Source organism: Carcharhinus amblyrhynchos, chromosome 15, assembly GCF_965287045.1.
Source record: "Carcharhinus amblyrhynchos chromosome 15, sCarAmb.v2.hapA, whole genome shotgun sequence".
NCBI lineage: Eukaryota > Metazoa > Chordata > Chondrichthyes > Carcharhiniformes > Carcharhinidae > Carcharhinus > Carcharhinus amblyrhynchos.
Window position 1 is genome coordinate 6,062,824 of NC_137338.1, and position 22,679 is coordinate 6,085,502.

The 22,679-nt window shown below is 44.5% G+C and overlaps 1 protein-coding gene across 1 annotated transcript in view; it reads right to left on the bottom strand.

Moving 5' to 3' along the window:
- Nucleotides 1-22,679, bottom strand: part of c15h21orf91 (chromosome 15 C21orf91 homolog) — a 59,435-nt gene that overhangs the window by 19,566 nt on the left and 17,190 nt on the right. The window lies entirely within an intron of this gene.

Genomic DNA, 22,679 nt, shown 5'->3' on the forward strand with positions numbered 1-22,679 from the left:
GAAATTTCTCCTGATCGCAGTCCTAAACGGTTTTCCCCTTATTCCAAGAACATTCAGAGACCAGAGTTCAAAAAGATAATAGGAAGATTAATTTTTAAAACACAACCAAATCCTTTTCTCTCTGTAGTTATTCTTCATGGACATGCACTTTAACTGAATTGCAAGCAGTAGTCAAGAGTCAGACAGATTTTTTCCTCCACAATATGCCTATAATGGATGGCACAGTGGCTAGTTGCCTCACAGCAACAGGGGCCCCGAGTCTGATTCTGGCCTCAGGTCACTGTATAGAGTTTTCACCTTCACCCCGTGTCTACATGGATTTCCTCTGGGTGCTCCAGTTTCCTCCCACAGTCCAAAAGTGTGTGGGTTCGGTTGATTAGCCATGCTAAATTGTCCTTAGTGTCCTGGGATTTGTAGGTTAGAGGGATTAGCGGGGTAAATATGTGGGGTTGTGGTGATAGGGACTAGGATAGGATTGTTGTTGGTGCAGACTCAATGGCCGAATGGCTTCCTTCTGCACTGTACAGTTTCTATGATAATGTGATCACATTGTAACACCCATTTCACTCCTTCAGCTTAGTGTGATCAGCTAACTTAGCAGTCTGGGGGTGGAATCTGGGTCAGCCCTCCATCAAGAGGTCTCTAGATTCTCTGTGCCATTTTAGTGCTCTTAATCAGATTGGTTTATAGAGAGGCTGGACACCCAGGAGCCATCTACTGACCAAACAAGTTTACTTTTACAAAACTGAAGAACCAAGAACATTTTAACCATTGTGAATCTGGGCATTCAGGCAGTTTTCTCCCAACCCACAATTTTTTTTTTCTTTATTTCTTCATGTGATTTGGGCATCACTGATAAGGCCAGCATTTGTTGGCCACTCCTCGTTGCCCTTGAACTGAGTATTTGCAGAATCATTTCACAGGACAGTTAAGAGTCATCAATATTAGCGTGGGCCTGTATTCACGTGTAGGCTGGACCAGGTAAGGACAACAGATTTCCTTCCCTCAAGAACACAGAAACCCATCTGGTTCACCAATGACAATCACCAGTGTAATCAACCATTAATCCTCTCCACTGATGCTCAAGGCCAAGATCAAGAGCTGGTACGCAATCCGTTCCCAACACCACTCCTCTGTGTATGACTGCAGTATCTGGTGCAATTTCCCTCATTCACAGATGTCCTTTTGAGGGAAGGGACTCTGCCATCCTTACCCTGCCTGACTTCAGCACCACACAAGTACAGTTCACTCCTAAATGCCCTCAGACCTCCACAGAGCGTAATCAGGGATGGTTAATAATTGTCAGTGGTGTCCATATCCTCAGAGTGAATAATAAAAAGCCAAAGGAACAGCTGATGTTAAGCCAGACCGAATCCAATTAATAAGCAATGGTACCAGGCTCACTCTTCCAAATTGCACAGTATAATTCTGGCAAACCATGCCTCAAACATTTTGGCTGCTCCACTATTACGCTGAAGTCTTTTCACTTCCTTTAACCCATTGCAGCATGGACAGTTTGGAGATACTGCAGCACAATGCCAATGCATTATTCTGCACTGGTTTCACGTAACCGGAAAACTGTCTATAACTGTTGGCACAGCCAGTACAAGTACTGTGATAAATCATCCAGGTTGTCATGTTCAAACAATACTCTGACTGCCTACTTTACTTTATAAATGTACCAGAGCTGTTTAGCAATGGGATCACCACAGCAGGATTCTTTGTTTAAAAACCACAAAAATAAACAGCTCTTTTCAAATCACACTGCATAACCAGGAAACATCTGTCACCATCATCGCTGTGACCCCCAAAAAACTGGCAGCACATGTAACAAAAGGGAAATTGCATCAACATGTGACAAGAGACAGAGGGCTGATGGAGAAAGAGCATATAAGAAATGGGAAGCGAGAGAGAGAGAAAGAAAAAAAGAGAGGTAAAGAAAGAGGAGAAATCTCCCCAAAGATGGCAGGGTGGCACAGTAGTTAGGACTGCTGCCTCACAGTGCCAGGGATGCGGGTTCGATTCCCAGCTTGGGCCACTGTCTATGTGGAGTTTGCACATTCTCCCAATGTGCTTCCTTCGGGTACTCTAGTTTCCTCCCATAGTCCGAAAGACGTGCTGGTTAGGTGCATTGGCCATGCTAAATTCTCCCTCAGGTGTACCTGAACAGGCGCCAGAGTGTGGCGACTAGGGAATTTTCACAGTAACTTCATTGCAGTGTTAATGTAAGCCTACTTGTGACACTAATACATTAAACTTAAACAAAGTGATTGTCAGCCAATGTCCATCATACCCAATGTTTCTATTGGGCTTTCCTATACCTTCTGCAGGGTGAACAGTAGAGCTCCCAGTGAACCTTGTGCTATTAATTCTATATTCGGTTCTGTGACTATGTACTTGCACAGTTTCACATGACACTTATTCAGAGCACTGGCTCCAATACACCACAAAAACTTATTCCTTTAAATCACACTTATCATTGTCAACATGAACAACAGACAGCGCTGCACTGAGTGGTACTGTTTTTTTCTGATTAGATGCTAAACTGATGTACCATCAGCTCATCCCAAATGAATGTAGAATATCCCACAGCAGTATTTTGAATAATAGTGGGTAGGTACATCGGAGGGCGGAGGGGGGTGGATTCAGCAGGGCCGGATTAGCATGGTCCATGTTGGGTGTCCAACCCTGAACACCTCTCAATGCCAGGTTTCTGGCACAATAGCTCCTCGCCAGAATTGATGTGGAATTGTATTAGGTATGTAAGGGGGTGGGGGGGGGGGGGGGGAGGGGGGGGGGGGGGGGGCGTATTTTAATATAATTTAGCGGGCCAGGAACTGAAGTCTCCGGGCCCACTCGCCTCTCCCTTCCTGCTAGGAGTGGTTCACTCTAGTGAGGTTTATCGTAGCTCCTCACTTTCGGGAGTTAACAGCCCAACACTGCTGGTGTTAAGGGGGAGCAATCGGGGTCCCCCAGAGGATTGGGCAGCAGGTGGGGGTATCCCTGGGCATTGGCACTTTGGCAGTGACAGCACATGCCCCTGGCAAATCCAAGGGCCAAAGTGCCAATGCCCAGGGGGCATCTCAGCACTGCCATCAGGAATTGGGCAGTGCCAAGGGGGTGGGGAGTCCTGCTGCCACTCTACACACAGGATCATAGAATCCTACAAAATCCTGCAGTACAGGATATACTGACATCACCAACTAGCCGTTCAGCCAACTGAGCTAACATACTCCCCACTTCAAAAGTTACTTCATTTGTTATTGATTATTCATTTGTTATTCATTTGTCTTGAGGTGGTAAAAGGTCTTATAAATGGAATTATTTTGTTCTATTAGCCAGCAACTCCCGAATATTAAATGACTAAAAATTCCTAGAATCATTGATATCTGTACAACAGGAGGCCATTCAGTCCACTATGCCTGTGCTGTTCGTAAAAGAACCATCCAGCCTCATTCCACTTCCAAACTTTTTTCAAGCCTTGTAGATTATGGCATTTCAAGGGCTCTCCCTACAATTTGCTTTCAGCACCAACTATCCTCAAGTCAACAGAGATAGCTAAATTGGAAGGAGAGAGTTTGTAACGGTATTATTGGATATTCCTGCATTGGTCAGGTGGAGATAACATTTCACACAGTCTGAAAATGTTGACATCAGACCAGTTGTTATCTGATAGCAATCAGGCTATTTTTAAACCACTGCACAAAAGGTTTGCAGCAAGCTGGTCACAGAGAAAGGGAAGAAAAAAAAAACTAAGTCTTTACATTAGCAGACTTGCACACAAGTCCAAAATTAGCATCAAGCAGAATGAAAGCTCCCTCTGATTTGAGTTATTATTGTCACATGTATTGATATACAGTGAGAAGTATTGTCACTAGCGCCCTATGCAGCCAAAGCATACTGTTCATAGAGTACACATGGGAGAAGTAAAGGAAAGAGTGCAGAACATATAGTGTTACAATCATGGCTAGGGCGTAGAGAAAGATCAACTTAATATAAAGTAGGTCTATTCAAAAGTCTGACAGCATCAGGGAAGAAGCTGTTCTGGAGTCAGCTGGCATGTGACCTCAGGCTTTTGTATTTTTTCCTGATGGAAGGAGGTGGAAGAGAGAATGTCTGGGGTGCCTGGGATCCTTAATTATGCTGGCTGCTCTTCTGAGCCAGTGGGAAGTGTAGACAGAGTCAGTGGATGGGAGGCTGGTTTGCGTGATGGACTGGATCATGTTCACAACCTTTTGTAGTTTCTTGCTGTCCTGGAAGATGACTGTTCTACCAACACTAGTAAGACTGAACCATGCAGGATGGCAGAATGTTGTTTTTTGCGGGGGTTGGGGGGAAAAGCAGAGAAAATCCTTTGCCGAAAATTCTTCTAAAATCAGATAAAAGTAAAACACAGACCTGATGTTTAAAAAAAAAGGTTTTGAAAATCTCTCTCAAGCTGAGTGCCATGTGTTCTATTATTTTTCTTTGTCCCTCTGTGGTTAGTGCTTGCAGTTGGTTGAGAAAATAAGCAGTTCAAAACTATTGTTGTCCAATAGTTTACAGTCCCAGGACCTTATTAAAACAAGTGGATAACCTGCACATCTCCAATTTACAGTCAGTACCCACTGTCACTGAAGGTTCAGGGGTAAATAACAAAACAGTTCTTGCATCACATTACATCCTCAAAAGGATCAAAGGTGGCTTTGTTAGTAATTAATTCATTTGTAGGGCAGTCACCATTATGTCAGTAGTATACGCAGCCAATTGTACACCAGGATTCCACAATCAGTGTGTGAATGAATTGCTAGGCAATGAGCTTTGGCTGGTTTTGGGTAAGAAAATATTAACTAGAGAACTCGCATAATGATGTTTGCTCTTTACATCCATGTATGTGAATAGATGGACATGACTTGAATTTTAAGGTTGTTAGGATGAGAGCACCTCTAACATTGCAGCACTGCCTCAGTACTGACCCTCTAATAATGTAACACAGCCACTGCACTCAATACCTACTCTCCATCAATGTAACTTAGTCTCCTCATTGATCCTCCAGTACTGCAGCACAGCCCTAGTATCAACCCTCTGACACGGCAGTACAACCTCAGTACTGACCGTCCGACAACGCATCCCTCAGGATTGTGCTCAGGCGTGGTGAAAATGCAGAACTTGCTACTACATGGGGGGGCTGAAACAAGTAACAGCTGCATTGCAGGGGAAGCTGGATAAATAGGGGAGCGAGAAAGGAATCGCAAAAAGGTGTGTGCAGCATAAGGACCACTGTTGTGCGGAATGCCTTTTTCCCCGTGCTTCAAATTCTCTGCAGGTCCAGGAGTGGGGCGTGAAGCTACAAAATTCTGATTTACAAAGCCTGCTTCCTTATAAAGCTGTACTAATGACACTCCTCCGACAGCAGTTACCAATTCAGCAACACACATACGGACACAAACACACACACAGGCAGTAACTTACTTAGAAACAAGCTGATAATTGATGCTCAATTTGAGTTCCACCAGGCCAACCCAACCCCTGACCTCATTGTGGCCTTAGGCCAAACAAGGACAAGAGACTTAAACTCAAGAGGTGAGGCGCAAGTGTTAGCCATTGACATCAGGGTCACAGTTAACTGACTGTGGCTTCAAAAGGCCTGAGGAAAACTGGAGTCAGTGGAAACTCTCCAGTGGTTGGGAGTCATACCTGACACAAGTAAGATGGTTGTGGTCATTGGAGGTCAATCAATTCAGTTGCAGGACATTACTGAAGGAGTTCCTGAGGGTAGTGTCCTCGGCCCAACCATTTTCAGCTGCTTCATCAATGACCTTCCTGTCATCACAAGGTTGGCAATGGAGATGCTCACAGGTGATTTGCCCATGATCAGCACCATTTGCAACTTCTCAGACAGCCCATGCCTATATACCAGACAGACTTGGACAAATTTCAGACTTAGGCTGTCAGCTGACAAAGAAAACATTTGTGCCACAAAAATGTCAGGCAACGATCATCTCCAAAAAAAAAGAGAGAATCCGACACCTCCTCATAACATTCAATGGCATTATCACTGGTGAATACCCCACCATCAACATTTTGGGACATTACCATTGACCAGAATCTGGATCCAGCTATAGCTATGTAGTATAGCTATTTCAATTTCAGTAATGAGATTAGATCGGACAGTTTTCCTTGAAGAAAAAGGTGGCTAACAGGAGATTTAATAAATGTTTAAAATCATGAAGGGGCCGTACAGAGTAGCTAGGGGGAATAAAAGGATCAAGAATAAGAGGGCATAGATTTGAAGTGATTAGCAAAGGAAGTAAATGTGACACGAGCAAAGTTTTTCCCACAAGTGGTCAAATTGCTGAAAGCGTGATTGACATAGGTTCAATTGAGGCATTCAATGATTATTTGAATATAAACAATGTGCAAGGGTATTTGGAAAAGTATTTACATGGGTGACACTGTAGCACAGTGGTTAGCACCACTGCTTCACAGCTCCAGGGACCTGGGTTCGATTCCCGGCTTGGGTCACTGTCTGTGTGGAGTTTGCACGTTTTCCTCGTGTCTGAGTGGGTTTCCTCCGAAGATGTATGGGTTAGGTTGATTGGCCATGCTAAAACAAAATTGCCCTTAGTGTATTGAGATGCATAGGTTAGAGGGATAAGTGGGTAGATGTGTGGGGATATGGGGGTTGGGCCAGGGTGGGATTGTGATTTGTGCAGACTCAATGGGCCTCTTTCTGTGCTGTAGTCATTCTAAGTTTTAAGTCTACTATGTTTCTGCACTTGTTCTCCAAACACGCAATGCGCCAAATGGCCTCCTGCACCATAACAATTCTGTGAAGAATTGAACAGAGGCTTGGAATTCTGCAGTTAGTTTCTCACCTCCTGATTCCCCCAAGCCTGTCACTGCCATCATGGAACTCACTGCTATCAAAATTTTGAAGGTCACATTGACCAGAAACTGAACTGGACCAGTTACAAAAAATATTGGTTACAAGAGAAGATCAGAGACTGTGGTAACTATCTCACTGCCTTTCTCCCCCAAGCCTATCCACTATCTACAAGATACAAGTCAGGAAATGCTTTCCATTTGCCTGGATGAATACAGTTGTGATTGGCACCACATCCAACATCCACTTTATCCACTACTAATGCCCAGTAGCAGCAGTGGATTCCAATTACAAGATGCACTGCAGCAAATCACCAAGGTCTTTCAACAGCACTTTCCAAACCTGCAACCACTACCATCTAGAAGGACAAGGTGGCAGACACACCACCACCTGCAAGTTCTCCTCCAAGCCACATATCGCCCCGAGTTGGAACTATATGGTTGTTCTTCCACTGTCGCTGGGTGAAAATCCCTCATGTACAGCATTCTGGGTGTACTTACAACGGATGGACTGCAGCATTTAAAAAGTGATGGCTCACCATCACCTTTTCAAGGGCAATAAAAATCTGCCTAACCGGTGAGGTCCACATCCCATGAAAAAGTAAAGAAAAAACAGCATTGAACTCAGATAAAAGCTCACCACTTAGGCTTGAATGCAGCTATTGGTAGCTGAGGGCAACTGGTACAAGGCGTTGTACCAAGAATTGGCACTTGCAGTGAAAGTAGAGTAACCTCTTTTCCCCTAAATCATTTTCCTTAGTGAAAACAGAAATATTTGTACATTTACTTCAAATACCCATTAAATACCCAGCCAGAAAAGATATTGTTTGTTCATTAGCTGCCTGGTCTAAGGAAATTAATTACCACAAACAACAAAGAACAATACAGCACAGGAACAGGCCCTTCGGCCCTCCAAGCCTGCACCAATCATACGCCCAACTAGACTATTCATTTGTATCCCTCTATTTCCAGTCTGTTCATGTGGCTATCTAGATAAGTGTTAAACAATCCCAACGTGTCCTCCTCAACCATCTTGCTTGGCAGTGCATTCCAGGCCCCCACCACCTTCTGTGTAAAATACGTCTCCCTGATATCTGTGTTAAACCTTGGCCCCCTCACCTTGAACTTGTGACCCCTTTTGTTCGTCACCTCCATCCTGGGAAAAAGCTTCCCACTGTTTACCCTATCTATGCCCTACATAATTTTTATACATCTCTATTAGGTCACCCCTCATCCTCCATCATTCCAGGGAGAACAACCCCAGTTTACCCAATCTCTCCTCATAACTAAGACCCTCCATACCAGGCAACATCCTGCTAAACCTTTTCTGCACTCTCTCCAAAGCCCCCACGTCCTTCCTTCTGGTAGTGTGGCGACCAGAACTGGATGCAGTATTCCAAATGTGGCCTAACCAATGTTCTATATAGCTGCAACATCACATGCCAACTTTTATACTCCTATGCCCTGTCCAATAAAGGCAAGCATGCCATATGCCTTCTTCACCACTCTCTCCACCTGTGCTGCCACTTTTAAAGATCTGTGGACTTGAACACCCAGGTCCCTCTGTGTGTCTATACTCCTGATGGTTCTGCCATTCATTGTATAGCTCCCCCCTACATTAGATCTAACGAAATGCATCACTTCACATTTATCTGGATGAAATTCCATCTGCCATTTCTCCGCCCAATTTTCCAACCTATCTATATCCTGTTGTATTATCTGATAATGTTCATCACTATCCGCAACTCCAGCAATCTTTGTGTCGTCCGCAAACTTACTGATCACACCAGCTACATCTTCTTCCAAATCATTTATATATATCACAAACAGCCCTGCGGAACACCGCTAGTCACAGACCTCCAACCAGAAAAAGACCCCTCTATCCTCTATGGCCAAGCCAGTTCTCCACCCATCTAGCTAGCTCACCTTTTATCCCGTGAGAGTTAACCTTTTGCACCAGCCTGCCATGAGGGGACCTTGTCAAACGCAAATGGAATTTAATGTTGGCAAGTGTGAGGTGGTCCACTTTGGTAGGAAGAATGGTAGGAAGGACTATTACTTACGGGGCGAAAAACTGCAGCAGGCGACGGTGCAGAGGGACCTCGGGGTCCTTGTGCATGAGTCGCAAAAACCCAGCTTGCAGGTGCAGCAGGTGGTCAGGAAGGCGAATGGGATGCTGGCCTTCATAGCGAGGGGGATTGAATATAAAAAAGTAGGGAGGTCTTGCTGCAGCTGTATAGGGCATTGGTGAGGCCGCAGCTGGAGTACTGTGTGCAGTTTTGCGCGCCGCACCTGCGCAAAGATATTTTGGCCTTGGAGGGAGTGCAGAGGAGGTTTACTAGGCTGATACCGGAGTTGAGGGGGTTGAGCTATGAGGAGAGGCTGAATAAACTGGGCTTGTACTCGTTAGAGTTTAGAAGAATGAGGGGAGATCTCATTGAGACGTATAAGATGATGAATGGGATGGATAGGATAGAGGTGGAGAGACTCTTCCTGCTCAAAAAAGACAGTAGGACTAGGGGGCACAGCCTCAAGATAAAAGGGGGGCGGTTTAGAACGGAGTTGAGGAGGAACTTCTTCACTCAAAGGGTGGTGAATCTCTGGAATTCTCTGCCCTTTGAAGTGGTGGAGGCTGCCTCGCTAAATATTTTTAAGACGCGGGTTGATGGGTTTTTGATAGGAGAGGGGATTAAGGGTTATAGGGAGAGGGCGGGAAAGTGGAACTGAGCAGCAACAGATCAGCCATGATCTTATTGAATGGCGGGGCAGGCTCGAAGGGCTGGATGGCCTACTCCTGCTCCTATTTCTTATGTTCTTATGTTTATTAAAATCCACTTAGACTACTTCCATGGCCCTTTCCTCGTCAATCGTTTTTGTCACCTCCTCAAAAAACTCAACCAAATTTGTGAGGCATGACCTCCCTCGTACAAAACCATGCTGTCAATCGCTAATGAGATTATTCCATTCTAAATGTGCATATATTCTCTCTCTAAGAATCTTCTCCAACAATTTCCATACCACGAATGTCAAGCTCACCAGCCTATAATTACCCAGGTTATCCTTGCTACTATTCTTAAATAACGGGACCACGTTTGCTATCCTCCAATCCTCTGGGACCTCACCTGTGTCCAGTGAAGAGACAAAAATTTCTGTTAGAGGCCCAGCAATTTCCTCTCGTCTCCCTGAGCAGTCTAGGATAGCTGCCATCAGGCCCTGGGGATTTGTCTGTCTTAATATTTCCAAAAAAACCTTCCTCCCTCGTAATTGAGATTTTTTCTAACGGGTCAACACATTCCTCTGAGACACTACCAGTCAACATGCCCCTCTTTGTGAATACTGATGCAAAGTATTTGTTTAGGATCTCACCTACTTCCTTTGGTTCTAAGCATAATTCCCCTTCTTTGTCCCTCAGAGGTTTGATTTTTTTCCCCTAACAACCCTCTTGTTCCTAACTTATGTATAAAATGCCTCAGGATTCTCCTTAAGGCATTTTGTGACTCCTTTTTGCCCTTCTAACTCCCTTTTTGAGTTCTTTTCTACTTTCTCTGTATTCGTCCAGTGCTTCATCTACTTTTAGCTGCCTGCACCTTACGTATGCCTCTTTTCTTCCTTTTTTATTAGACCCACAATTTCACTGGTTGTCCACAGCCCTTGAATCCTACCTTTCCTATCCTTCCTTTTTGTAGGCACATGCCTGTCCTGCAGCCCTATCAACTGCTCCTTAAAAGGACTACCACACGTACTTCATAAAGAAATTAACTGAGTAAAGGTGCTAAGTGCGTTGCTTCCTTCATCTTTAATTTCAATGTCTATTAAACACACCCAAAATAGAACTTCCTGCTGGTGTTGATAATGTTCTATTTATGCATATGAAAAACTACAACATCAAAACAGCCTCCAATTTACACAATAAAAACTACACCAGGCAATTAATTAGTTTGTATGTATTGGTCAGTCTTGTTTGCAAATTCCAATTTTTAAAACTAAACATTAGTCCCATGCTGATTACAGAATCAAATGCATCATTATTCTCAATTACTGCGGATGCTGAAAATCTAAAAAAAGAAAATGCTGAAATTACAGGAATCAGGCAGCATCTATGGAGATAAACAAAGTTAAAAAACTTTCGGGTCTATTCACCAAAATTAAAGGAACATTTCCATGTTTCTCTCTCCATCGATGCTGCTGCGAATTGCCTGCATTTTCTGCTTTCATTATCTTAAGAAATGCTGAATCAGTAAAATCACTTCAAGGCAGTAATGGAGTTGTTACTGCCTCCCTCTCAAGCAGTTGCTTTTGTGTCAGCCTTGGCTCATTGAGTGGCACACTCACAGCTGAGTCAGAAGGTAGAGTTTCTACACTAAAGACTTGAGCACATAATCTAGGTTGACGTTCTTAGTGGCAGCACTGAGGGAGGATTCTGCCATCAGAGGTGCCATCTTTCAGATGAGACTTGAAATGGCATCCTTGTCCACCTTCTCAGATGGATTTCAAGACCCCGTAGCCATTATTTTGAAAACGATCAGGGGAGCTCTCCCTCGTGTTCTGGCCCATTTATCTCATTGTTGGGTGCTGATCCAGTATTGCTTTTGAACTGGCTGCCTTGTTAAAATTTACCGTTCAATCATCTTTTACGATTCCTCAAAAATAAGAGAAAGACAATTTAGGAAATGATAAGGAGGAATTTCTTCATTTGGAGGCAGAATCCAAGGTCTGAGTTTGGCAGTGGAAGCTCTAAACTAGTTGTGAAATCTCAGTAGGGAGAATTGGACTAATTGAATCGCCCCAAAGATCCAGAGTAGGAATAATGAGCTGAATGGTCTCCCTCTATTCAATAAGATTTGGTGATTCTATAATGTATTGCTGATGTTAAAATACAGGGCCAACAATCCCTGTGGGTTCATAAGAGTAAAAGGTGACTTTAGGCACCTCGGGGGATTGACAGGGAAGATGGGGAGGGGATGTTTCCTCTTGGAGGATCTAGAACTAGGCTGTCACTCATTTAAGATAAAATGAGGAGAAAGTTTTTCTACTTAGAGGATCACGAATCTCCGGAACTTTCAACAAAAAGGCAGTGGAGGCCTTTGAATATTTTTAAGGCACAGACAGATAGATTCTTGATTAACAAGAATGTGAAAGGTTATCCAGGCATAGGCAGGAATGAAGTTCAGATCAGCCATGATGTTATTGAAGGCTCAAGGGGCCTACTTCTGCTTTTAGTTCGTATGCCATTCAGTTCAAGGGTGATTGGGGATGGGGCAAAAAAAAAAAATGCTAGCCTTGCTAAGGATACCCAAATCCCACGAAAGAATAAGTTAATAAAAAAGGTAATAATCTGGAATGTATTATCTGAAAAGATAATGGACACAGAATCAACAGTAACTTTCATAAGAAGTAAAAATGCAAGGCTTGGTGGGAAAGGGCAGACATAGGAATTGGACATTTTATTGCCTATGTTGTAAATAATAAAAAAAAAATCAATGAATTAGGCATTGCTCTCCTGTATTCCACAGTTGTAATCAGTGCACCTGGGCTCCATGTCAAACATGCCAAGAGATACTGGCAGCTCCACGTTTATGGAGCAGCCCAGTCTACCTGATGTAATGCAAACATCCTGCCTTTAGTCACAGGTTAAAGCTTCAAGTCTCAACACGATTGTGATACAAAAAGGCTTTGAATTATCGCTGCAGGAAAACATCCAAATTCAGGAAGCTGAATATTTCCAGAACGATAGGCCGCTTGATCGGTGAAGAAATTAGAACTGTTCTCTTTAGAGCAGGGAAGATTTAATGTTGAAAATCAATGAATGCTTTCAGGAAAGTGAAAGGAGGGTCCAGCAGATCAGCAACCAGAGGACACAGGCTCAAGATAATTGGCAAAAGAACCAGGACGGAGGAGGATCAGAATTTTCTTTTTAAGTAGTGATTAATGATGGTCTGGAGAACGCTGTTTAAAAGAGCAGTAGAAGCAGATTCAACAGCAACCTTTAAAAAGGAATTTGGATAAATACTTTAAAAAAAGAAAGAATTGCAGGGATACAGTTAAAATTTAATTATCAGTGTCACATGTAGGCTTACATTAACACTGCAATTAAGTTATTGTGAAAATTCCCTAGTTGCCATACTCCGGCGCCTGTCCGGGTACATTGAGGGAGAATATTAGCATGGCCAATGCACCCTAACCAGCACGTCTTTCAGACTGTGGGAGGAAACCAGAGCACCCTGAGGAATCCCACGCAGTCATCCAAACTGGGAATTGAAATCCTGGTCCCTGGTGGTGATGTGAGGCAACAGAGCTAACCACTGTGCAGCCCCATGACAAGAGCAGGATGAAGGCACTAATTGGAAAGCTCTTTGAAAGAGTTAGCAGGGACATAGTGGACAGAATGGCCTGTGCTGTGGTCCCAAGTCTTTCACTTCCTCCCCAACTGGCTGAATTGCCCTGTTTAGCTCAGTCACTCTGCACAAAATTGTTTTCTTCAGCCCACTCTAAAGCTACTTTTTACATGAGAAGGATGTAGCCAAATGCAGAACGTGGAATCATCCCACTCAGACAACTCAACAAGCATTGCTCTAGTAACAGCAGAGTCTTGCATTTTGCAAGCTTTACCAACTGCACCCTCCTATCAGGCAAACATGGAGAGTTTGTTTAAATGATGCAAGGTTGAAAAATTACTGTATAGACTGGGAGGTGGGCAACGCATTTTTAAAACTTGTAACAGAGGGAATGTCAGGAGAGAGGAAGAAAGGAAATAGCTTGTATTGAGCAGTTTTAGCATAACATAGTAGGGTCCCGAGGCACTTCACAAGGACATTCAAAATTAAAATTTAACATTAAGTGACCCAAGAAGATATCAGGGCAGGCAAACAAAAGCTTGGTCAAAGAGATAGGAGCCGCTTCAAGGATAAGAGTCAGGTAGAAAACAGAAAGATTTTGGGGAGGAAGTTCCAGAGTTTAGGGCCTCTGCAGCAGAAGGCACGGCCACTAATGGTGAAGTGGTTAAAATCAGAGATACTCAAGAAACCAGAATTAAAGGATACTGAAGAGCTGCAAGACTGGAACCTATTACTGAGAATCAGAGGGGCAAGGCCAGGGAAAGGATGAAAAAGACAAGAGGTTTAAAAATGGTGCTGATAAACCAGGAGCCAAATGTAGGTCACTGAGCTTTGGATGACCTCATACGACGCTGGCTCTGTTCCTATCTAAATGCAGTCCCACTCACTGGATTCCGGAAGAAAAGCACTTGAGGAGGAAGATTCAACTGTGCCGACCGCCACGGACAGTAAGCAGGATGAGGAGGGATTAGTTTACATTTTTCACACACTCAAAAGGAGCAAGAGAAGGAAAAAAACATGTATTCACTGAGACTGAATCAAGGTAAATTCTTCAAGCTTTGACTGTTGTTTCTGGCTTATTGCCAAACATAGCAAAATAAATCAGCCAACTGCAGGAATCTACGAGATGCTAGAGAGACCATTGTTAAGAAACCTAGATGCAAATGCACGCACAATGTCCATTTAGGAACATCACTTACTGGAACAGAAACTGCCAGGGTCAGCCAACAGCCAATGTTAAACATGCATGACTAGTCACAATGTTGGTATGCAGTATGTACGACACAATATCATGTAGCACATGCTAAGGACCAGTCGAAAGATATTCAACATCAAACCCTTCAACCAATTTCATTAGTTTCTTTTTTACAGTTCATTACCAGATCACCAATCCTTGAAAAAAAAAAGGTCACTATGCTAGTTAATTATTTTGTGGTGAAGGACCAAGTTGTAGGTCATCGTCCAGTGTCAAAATGGAATATTTGGGGGAAGACAATGGCATAGCGGTTATGTAACTAGACTAGTAACCCAGAGGCCCAGGCTCTGGAGTATGTGGGTTCAAATCCCACCACAAGTGCCAGTGGAATTTAAGATTCAGTTAATTAAATCTCAAATTGAAAGTTAGTATCACTGAATTTCTAAACTGCCATAAAAACCCATCTGATACACTAATGTCTTTAAGGGAAAGAAATCTGCAACCCTTGCCTGAGCTGGCCTATATGTTGATACCAAACCTATATTATTGTGGTTGACTCTTAACTTCCCTCTGAAAGGCCAAGCCACTGTCCTTGCCATGAAAGATTAAAACAATGCTGTTAGCTGGTGCTGTAGATGTAAACTCAATATGACCGTCAAGGAAAAGATTGCACCATGTAAAGGTAAGCTTCATCACAAACTATACACTTGGTTCACGTGATGTCCTGACTCATTTTGATCACTTTAGGTCAAGGATGTCAGAGAAATTTTTCCCCAGAATATTTCTTGCTTTTTTCCCCTGGGGCTGTGGAAGGACAAAGGACCTTCCTCCTCAAGTGCTTTTCTTCCAGAGTCCAGTGGGTGGAAGCATTCAGACTCCAGCCATGAGTGTGGGGCACGTTCCACGCACCAACCGGTCTGTTCCTGCATGCCAATTCTGCACAACTGTATGGTAATTGATAGGTGCTTGATTTGAAGAGCCTCTGATAGTCATGCAGAACCATCATGCAGCAAGAATCATTTGACTATGGACAGGGGCAAGCAATTAAATCAACCTCTTAAGACCATTTCTGGTTGCCTTACTTTTTGGAAAGATATTCAGGGGCTGAAGAATATGATTTCACCAACATTTTCAATCATTTTAACTTGCAAATTTTCCCAAAAAAAATGTTGCTTCATTTCTCGCAACCAAAGATGGGCTTCAGAGGAGTGTTATCAAACAACGTTTCACACCAACTATGTTAAGGATACATTAGAGTAAAAAAAAGGCGGGTTTTAAGGAGCACAGAGGTAGAGAGAATTTTGGAAGGGAATTCCTGAGATGAGACGAACTTGATCAGTTTTTTTGAGCAAGTGACGAAGATGATTGATGAGGGTATGACAGTGGATGTTGTCTACATGGACTTCAGCAAGTTCTTTGACAAGATCCCTCATGGCAGACTGCTGCAGAAGGTGAAGTCACGTGGAATCAGTGGTGAGCTGGCAAGGGGGATACTAAACTGGCTCAGTCAAAGAAGTGATGTGGAGATGCTGGCGTTGGACTGGGGTAACCACAGTAAGAAGTCTCACAAAAGCAGGTTAAAGTCCAACAGGTTTATTTGGAAGCAAAAGCCATTAGCTTTCGGAGCGCTGCTCCTTCATCAGATAAGCGGGAGTTTTGTTCACAAACAGGGCATATAAAAACACAAACTCAATTTACAAAATGGTTGGAATGTGAAACTTTATAAGTCATCAAGTCTTAAAAAGGTACAGACAATGTGAGTGGAGACTCTACTGCCACGACACAATGGACTTCCTACAGAAACTCAGCACACATGGAGCAGTTGAACCAGGAGCACTCCTCATCACAATGGATGTCTCAGCACTCTACACCAGCACCCGGACAACGGTGGCATTGCTGTAACTGCCTCAGTACTCAATGGTGACAACTGCCAGTTTCCAGATGCAATTCTGCAATTCATCCTGGTCCGCAATGTCTTCACCTTCAACAACCAGTTCTTCATCCAGACACATTAAATTCACACCTCAATATGCCAACATCTTCATGCACAGATTCGTACAAGACCTCTTCACCGCACAGGGTCTTCAACTGATGCTATACACGAGATACATTGATGACATTTTCTTCCTTTGGACTCATGGTGAGCACTGAAACAACTTTAAGACGATGCCAACAAGTTCCATCCCACCATTAGACTCACCATGGACTACTCTCCAGAATCGGCTGCATTCTTGGACACATGCATCTCCATCAAGGATAGTCACCTCAGCACTTCATTCTACTGCAAGCCCACGGATAACCTCACAATGCTCCACTTCTCAGCCTCCACCCTAAACACGTTAAAGAAGCCATCCCCTATGGACAAGCCTTCCGTATACAGAGGATCTGCTCAGATGAGGAGGATCGCAACAGACACCTCCAGACGCTGATAGATGCCCTAAGAGCAGAATATAAGAACATAAGAACATAAGAAATAGGAGCAGGAGTAGGCCATCTGGCCCTTCGAGCCTGCCCCGCCATTCAATAAGATCATGGCTGATCTGTCGTGGCTCAGTTCCACTTTCCCGCCCTCTCCCCATAACCCTTAATCCCCTCTCTTATCAAAAACCCATCAACCCGCTTCTTAAAAATATTTAGCGAGGCAGCCTCCACCACTTCAAAGGGCAGAGAATTCCAGAGATTCACCACCCTTTGAGTGAAGAAGTTCCTCCTCAACTCCGTTCTGAACTGCCCCCCCTTTATCTTGAGGCTGTGCCCCCTAGTCCTACTGTCTTTTTTGAGCGGGAAGAGTCTTTCCACCTCTATCCTATCCATCCCATTCATCATCTTATACGTCTCAATGAGATCTCCCCTCATTCTTCTAAACTCTAACGAGTACAAGCCTAGTTTATTCAGCCTCTCCTCATAGCTCAACCCCCTCAACTCCGGTATCAGCCTAGTAAACCTCCTCTGCACTCCCTCCAAGGCCAAAATATCCTTGCGCAGGTGCGGCGCCCAAAACTGCACACAGTACTCCAGCTGCGGCCTCACCAATGCCCTGTACAGCTGCAGCAAGACCTCCCTACTTTTATATTCAATCCCCCTCGCTATGAAGGCCAGCATCCCATTCGCCTTCCTGACCACCTGCTGCACCTGCAGGCTGGGTTTTTGCGACTCATGCACAAGGACCCCGAGGTCCCTCTGCACCGTCGCCTGCTGCAGTTTTTCGCCACGTAAGTAATAGTCCTTCCTACCATTCTTCCTACCAAAGTGGACCACCTCACACTTGCCAACATTAAATTCCATTTGCCATTTCCTGGCCCATTCGCCCAGCCTATCTAGATCCTTCTGCAGACTCTCCACACCCTCCGCACAATTTGCCTTTCCCCCAATCTTGGTGTCATCAGCAAATTTCGACACCCTACACTCGGTTCCCTCCTCCAGATCATCTATATAAATGGTAAATAGCTGAGGCCCCAGCACCGACCCCTGGGGCACCCCACTAGTCACCAACCGCCAATCCGAATAGCACCCATTGACCCCCACTCTCTGCCTCCTATTTGACAACCAATCCTCTATCCACGCTAACACCCTACCCCCAACTCCATGTCCTCTGACCTTCTGCAGTAACCTCTTGTGAGGTACCTTATCAAACGCCTTCTGAAAATCCAGAAAGACCACATCCACCGGCTCTCCTCTATCCACCGCCCTAGACACATCCTCATAGAACTCCAGTAAATTTGTCAGACACGACTTCGCGCTTGACTCATCGATCGACAGTTCTGACACGCCACAGCAAAAACTTGCACCCACCTCCTCAGAAGACAAACACAGGATACGACGGACAGAGTACCCTTTGTCGTCCAGTACTTCCCTGGAGCGGAGAAGCTTCGACATCTTCTCCGGAGCCTTCAATATGTCATTGATGAAGACGAACATCTCGCCAAGGCCATCCCCAGAGCCCCACTGGGGGCCTTCAAACAACGACACAACCTCAAACAGACCACTGCCCCCAGCAAACTACACAACCTTCAGGAGAACAGTGACCATGACACCACACCACTTTGCCACAGCAACCTGTGCAAGACATGCCGAATCATCAACACAGATGCTATCATCTCACGTGAGAACACTATATGAGATGATGGCACATACTCTTGCAACTCGGCCAACATTGTCTACCTGATACACTGCAGGAAAGGACGTCCTGAGGCATGGTATGTTGGGGAGACCATGCAGACACGACAACGGATGAATGAACACCACTCGGCAATCACCAGGGAAGAGTGTTCTCTTCCCGTTGGGAAAAAAATTCAGCAGTCACGGGCATTCAGCCTCTGATCTTCGGGTAAGCATTCTCCAAGGCGGCCTTCAGTACACACGATAATGCAGAGTCGCTGAGCAGAGATTAATAGCCAAGTTCCTCACACATGAGGATGGCCTCAACCAGGATCTTGGCTTCATGTCACACTACCTGTAATCCCCACGACTTGCAAAATCTCACTAACTGTCCTGTCTGGAGACAATACACATCTCTTTAACCTGTCCTTAATGCTCTCTCCACTCACGTTGTCTGTATCTTTAAGACTTGATTACCTATAAACACTCGCATTCCAACCATTATTCTGTAAATTGAGTTTGGGTCTACATATGCCCCGTTTGTGAACAGAACTCCCACTTACCTGATGAAGGAGCAGCGCTCCGAAAGCTAGTGGCTTTTGCTACCAAATAAATCTGTTGGACTTTAACCTGGCATTGAGAGATTTCTTTCTCGGTCAAAGACAGACAGACAGTAGCAGTGGGTGTGTTTTTGAATGGAGGACTGTGACAATTAGTGTTCCTCAGGGATCGATGAGGGCCATCAGAGGTTACAGATCAATTGGAGACTTGGGTGAGAGATGGCAGATGGAGTTTAATTCGGACAAATATGAGGTAATGCATTTTGGAAAGTTTTATACAGATAGAAAATATACAGTAAATGGCAGAACCCTTAAGAGTATTGATAGGCAAAGGGAAGTGGGTATACAGGTACACAGGTTACTCAAAGTGGCAACGCAGGTGGAGAAGGCATACAGCATGCTTGCCTTCATCGGCCGGGATACTGAGTTTAAAAATTGGCGAGTCATGTTGCAGCTTTATAGAACCTTAGTTAGGCCGCACATGGAATATAGTGTTCAATTCTGGTCGCCACACTACCAGAAAGAGGCTTTGGAGAAGGTACAGAAAAGATTTACCAGGATTTGGCCTGGTTTGGAGGGCATTAGCTATGAGGAGAGGTTGGAGAAACTTGGTTTGTTCTCACTGGAGCGATGGAGGTTGGGGGGGCGACCTAATATAAGTCTACAAGATTATGAGAGGCATGGATAGAGTGGATAGCCAGAAGCTTCTTCCCAGGGTAGAAAAGTCAAATACTAGGGGGCACAGGTTTAAGGTGCGAGAGGGAAGGTTTAAAGGAGATGTACGAGGCAAATTTTTTTACACAGTAGTGGGTGCCTGGAACTCGTTGCTGGGGGAGGTAGTGGAAGTGGATACGGTAGTGACTTTTAAGGAGCGTCTTGACAAATACATGAATAGGATGGGAATAGCGGGATATGGTCCTCTGAAGGGTAGGGGGGTTTAGTTAAGTTGGGCTGCATGGTCGATGCAGGCTTGGAGGACCGAAGGACTTGTTCCCTGTGCTGTAATTTTCTTTGCACTTTGAGAGAACTGAAAGCACAGCATCTAATGATGGAGCGGCGGAAATCAGGGACGCATGAGAAGTTGGAATTGGAAGAGATCTCAGATAGTTGTAGGAAGTCACAGAGAGTGGCAGATACCAATACTAAAACTACACAGACAACACCTCACAATACCATTTTGGTTACTTTTCAGCAAAATATGGAAGTATTGTATCAAATAATATTTATGAAAAACAGGAAATTGCAAATTCCACAATCACTCTGAGGTCAGCTCCCTTACACAACAGAAGGTCACACTATTTGCAAAATTTAACCTTGTACAACGTAGGAGTGACAATCTAAAAGCAGAGGTAAAATTCCAGGAACTGAAAACAGGATAGCCCAATTTCTCCAATGACCTCATATTCCAAACAAACCTTTGTTTTGTTTTTGCTGTGAATTTGCATTCTTCCATGCTGACAAGTGACGAATATATTAGATACAACTGCATAGTGCCTGAAATCCCGGGTGCAAAGCTACATTGCATCCATGTCTTAAACAAAAAACAGCAGCAGCTATGAGAATCACTTTGAGATAGGAACAGAGTACTGCAGCCTGGTAGTTGTTTTACCAGACTAATCACCCAGACAGCTGGGGTGGAATTTTCTGGTCGTTCACACTGGCGGGTTTCTCGGTGCCGCTGCAGTGAACAGAGATTTAGCTGAGTGCCAAATTATTCACCCTTGCTTGCAGCAGCGGGGGGGAAATTCCAGCCTGGACTACAAATTAGAAGACTCAAATTCTAATCTCATCACGCAGCTGGAGAATTTAAGCTTAACGAATTGGATAAATCTGGAATTTTAAAAAAAGTCCCAGTATTGGTGACCTTATACCTGCTGACATCATAAAAACCCATCCAGTTCACTAATGGCCTTTTAAGGGAAGGAAATCTGCTGTCCTTCCACTGTCTGGTCTAAGTGACTTCCAAACCACGGCAATGTGGTTGATATTTAACTGCCCTCTGAAATGGCCTAGCAAGAACTAAGACATATAAAACTGAAACAACAGACCACAAGATCTTCACAACATTCAAGGGCAGTGATGACCAATAAATATTGGCATAAACTGACGCACTCAGGAGACAACAAATTACAGACAGCAAGAACCTTATTCTTGTTCCACCCTTCTCCAGTTTAGAGATATGACATCAGTTGTAGCTTTCCAATTGCTGCACTGACTGAGACCAACCACAACTGCCTTGGTGAAGTGCTAATGCCTGGATCTTTGGTTCTGCGTGCTTCAGGGAAGGTGTCTTTAGTCACTGTGTCTCTTGAAGAGGTCCTGGAGAGACATGTTTGGGACCAAATTCTTGATAAGGCTCTTCTTCAGACAGCTCCAAAGATGTGCATTAATCTTGACTTTGTGATATTCAATGGGAAGATTTTGGATAAGCAGAAACATTTCTACCGCAAGGATTGATCTTAACACAGTCCCACCCCTCTAGAGAAGAGCCTCATCACTCTTCTTCACATTGCTCAGTTGACATGTTAACTCCCAACATCTTTGTCAAATAATGTCATGCTTGAAAGTGACAATAATACAGTTCATCCCTGTCAGTGCTCTTTTGTCCCCTGAATACCTGCACCTGGAATTGAAGCCCAAGATCACACTGTCCTCAGTGTGGGAGCTGACACATTGGCACTCAGTCTACCTGGTGTTGAGGGGCCAGTATGCAGTTATGCACACAGTAACTCTGCACAATTGTGTGTTTTGTTTTAAATTCATTGCTGGGATGTAGACATTGCTAGCAGGGATAGCATTTATTCCCACCCCTAATGGCTCTTGAACTGAGTGGCTTGCTAAACCATTTCAGAGGGCAGTTAATCATATTGCTGTGGGTCAGGAGTCACATGTAGGCCATACCAAGTGACAATGGTTTCACGGTCAGCACTGAACTTTTAATTCCAGAGTTTTGTTGAATTTAAACTTCATCATCTGCTGTGGTGGGATTAGAACCCAGGTCCCCACACAGAAGTTCCTATTTTACCAATGTGATGCAAAATGCTGGGCGGATTTGAAACTAGGAGTATTTCAGACTTGTTCTCAGGTTTCCCCATACGCACACTGCCTGAAAAATTATCAGCGATTCAAATCGTGCAGTGGAAGCCTGTGAGCAGGGCTTAACGTGCCTGAAACCTTGCAGCTCCAAATGACGCCCCAAACTGCACACGTGCACAAAAACAAAAATTGCTGCTCCCCTGCAACATCCCTCCCGGGCCAGAGAATGCCTCTCCCTGGCCTCCACAGACATTGCTCCACTGTCTCCCCCTCCCCAACATTACTGACCCCCTTGTCCTCCCACCATCCAGATCAACTGTGGCCCCCTTCCCCTCCCCCCATCGATCTCAGGCAGAGTGGCAGCAGATGCCCCACCCTCCCCCTTACTGATCTCAGGCAGCGAGGCAACAGACTCACCCCTTCCCCCCCTCACTGATTTTAGGCAGAGTGGCAGCAGCCCCCCCACACCCTCCAATCCCACACACTGATCACAGGCAGAGTGGCAGTGGACCCACCCCCTCAACCGATCTCGAGCAGAGCGTTGAATGGTCGGCACTTACCTCCTCATTAACTGTAGTGCCCAAATCAGAA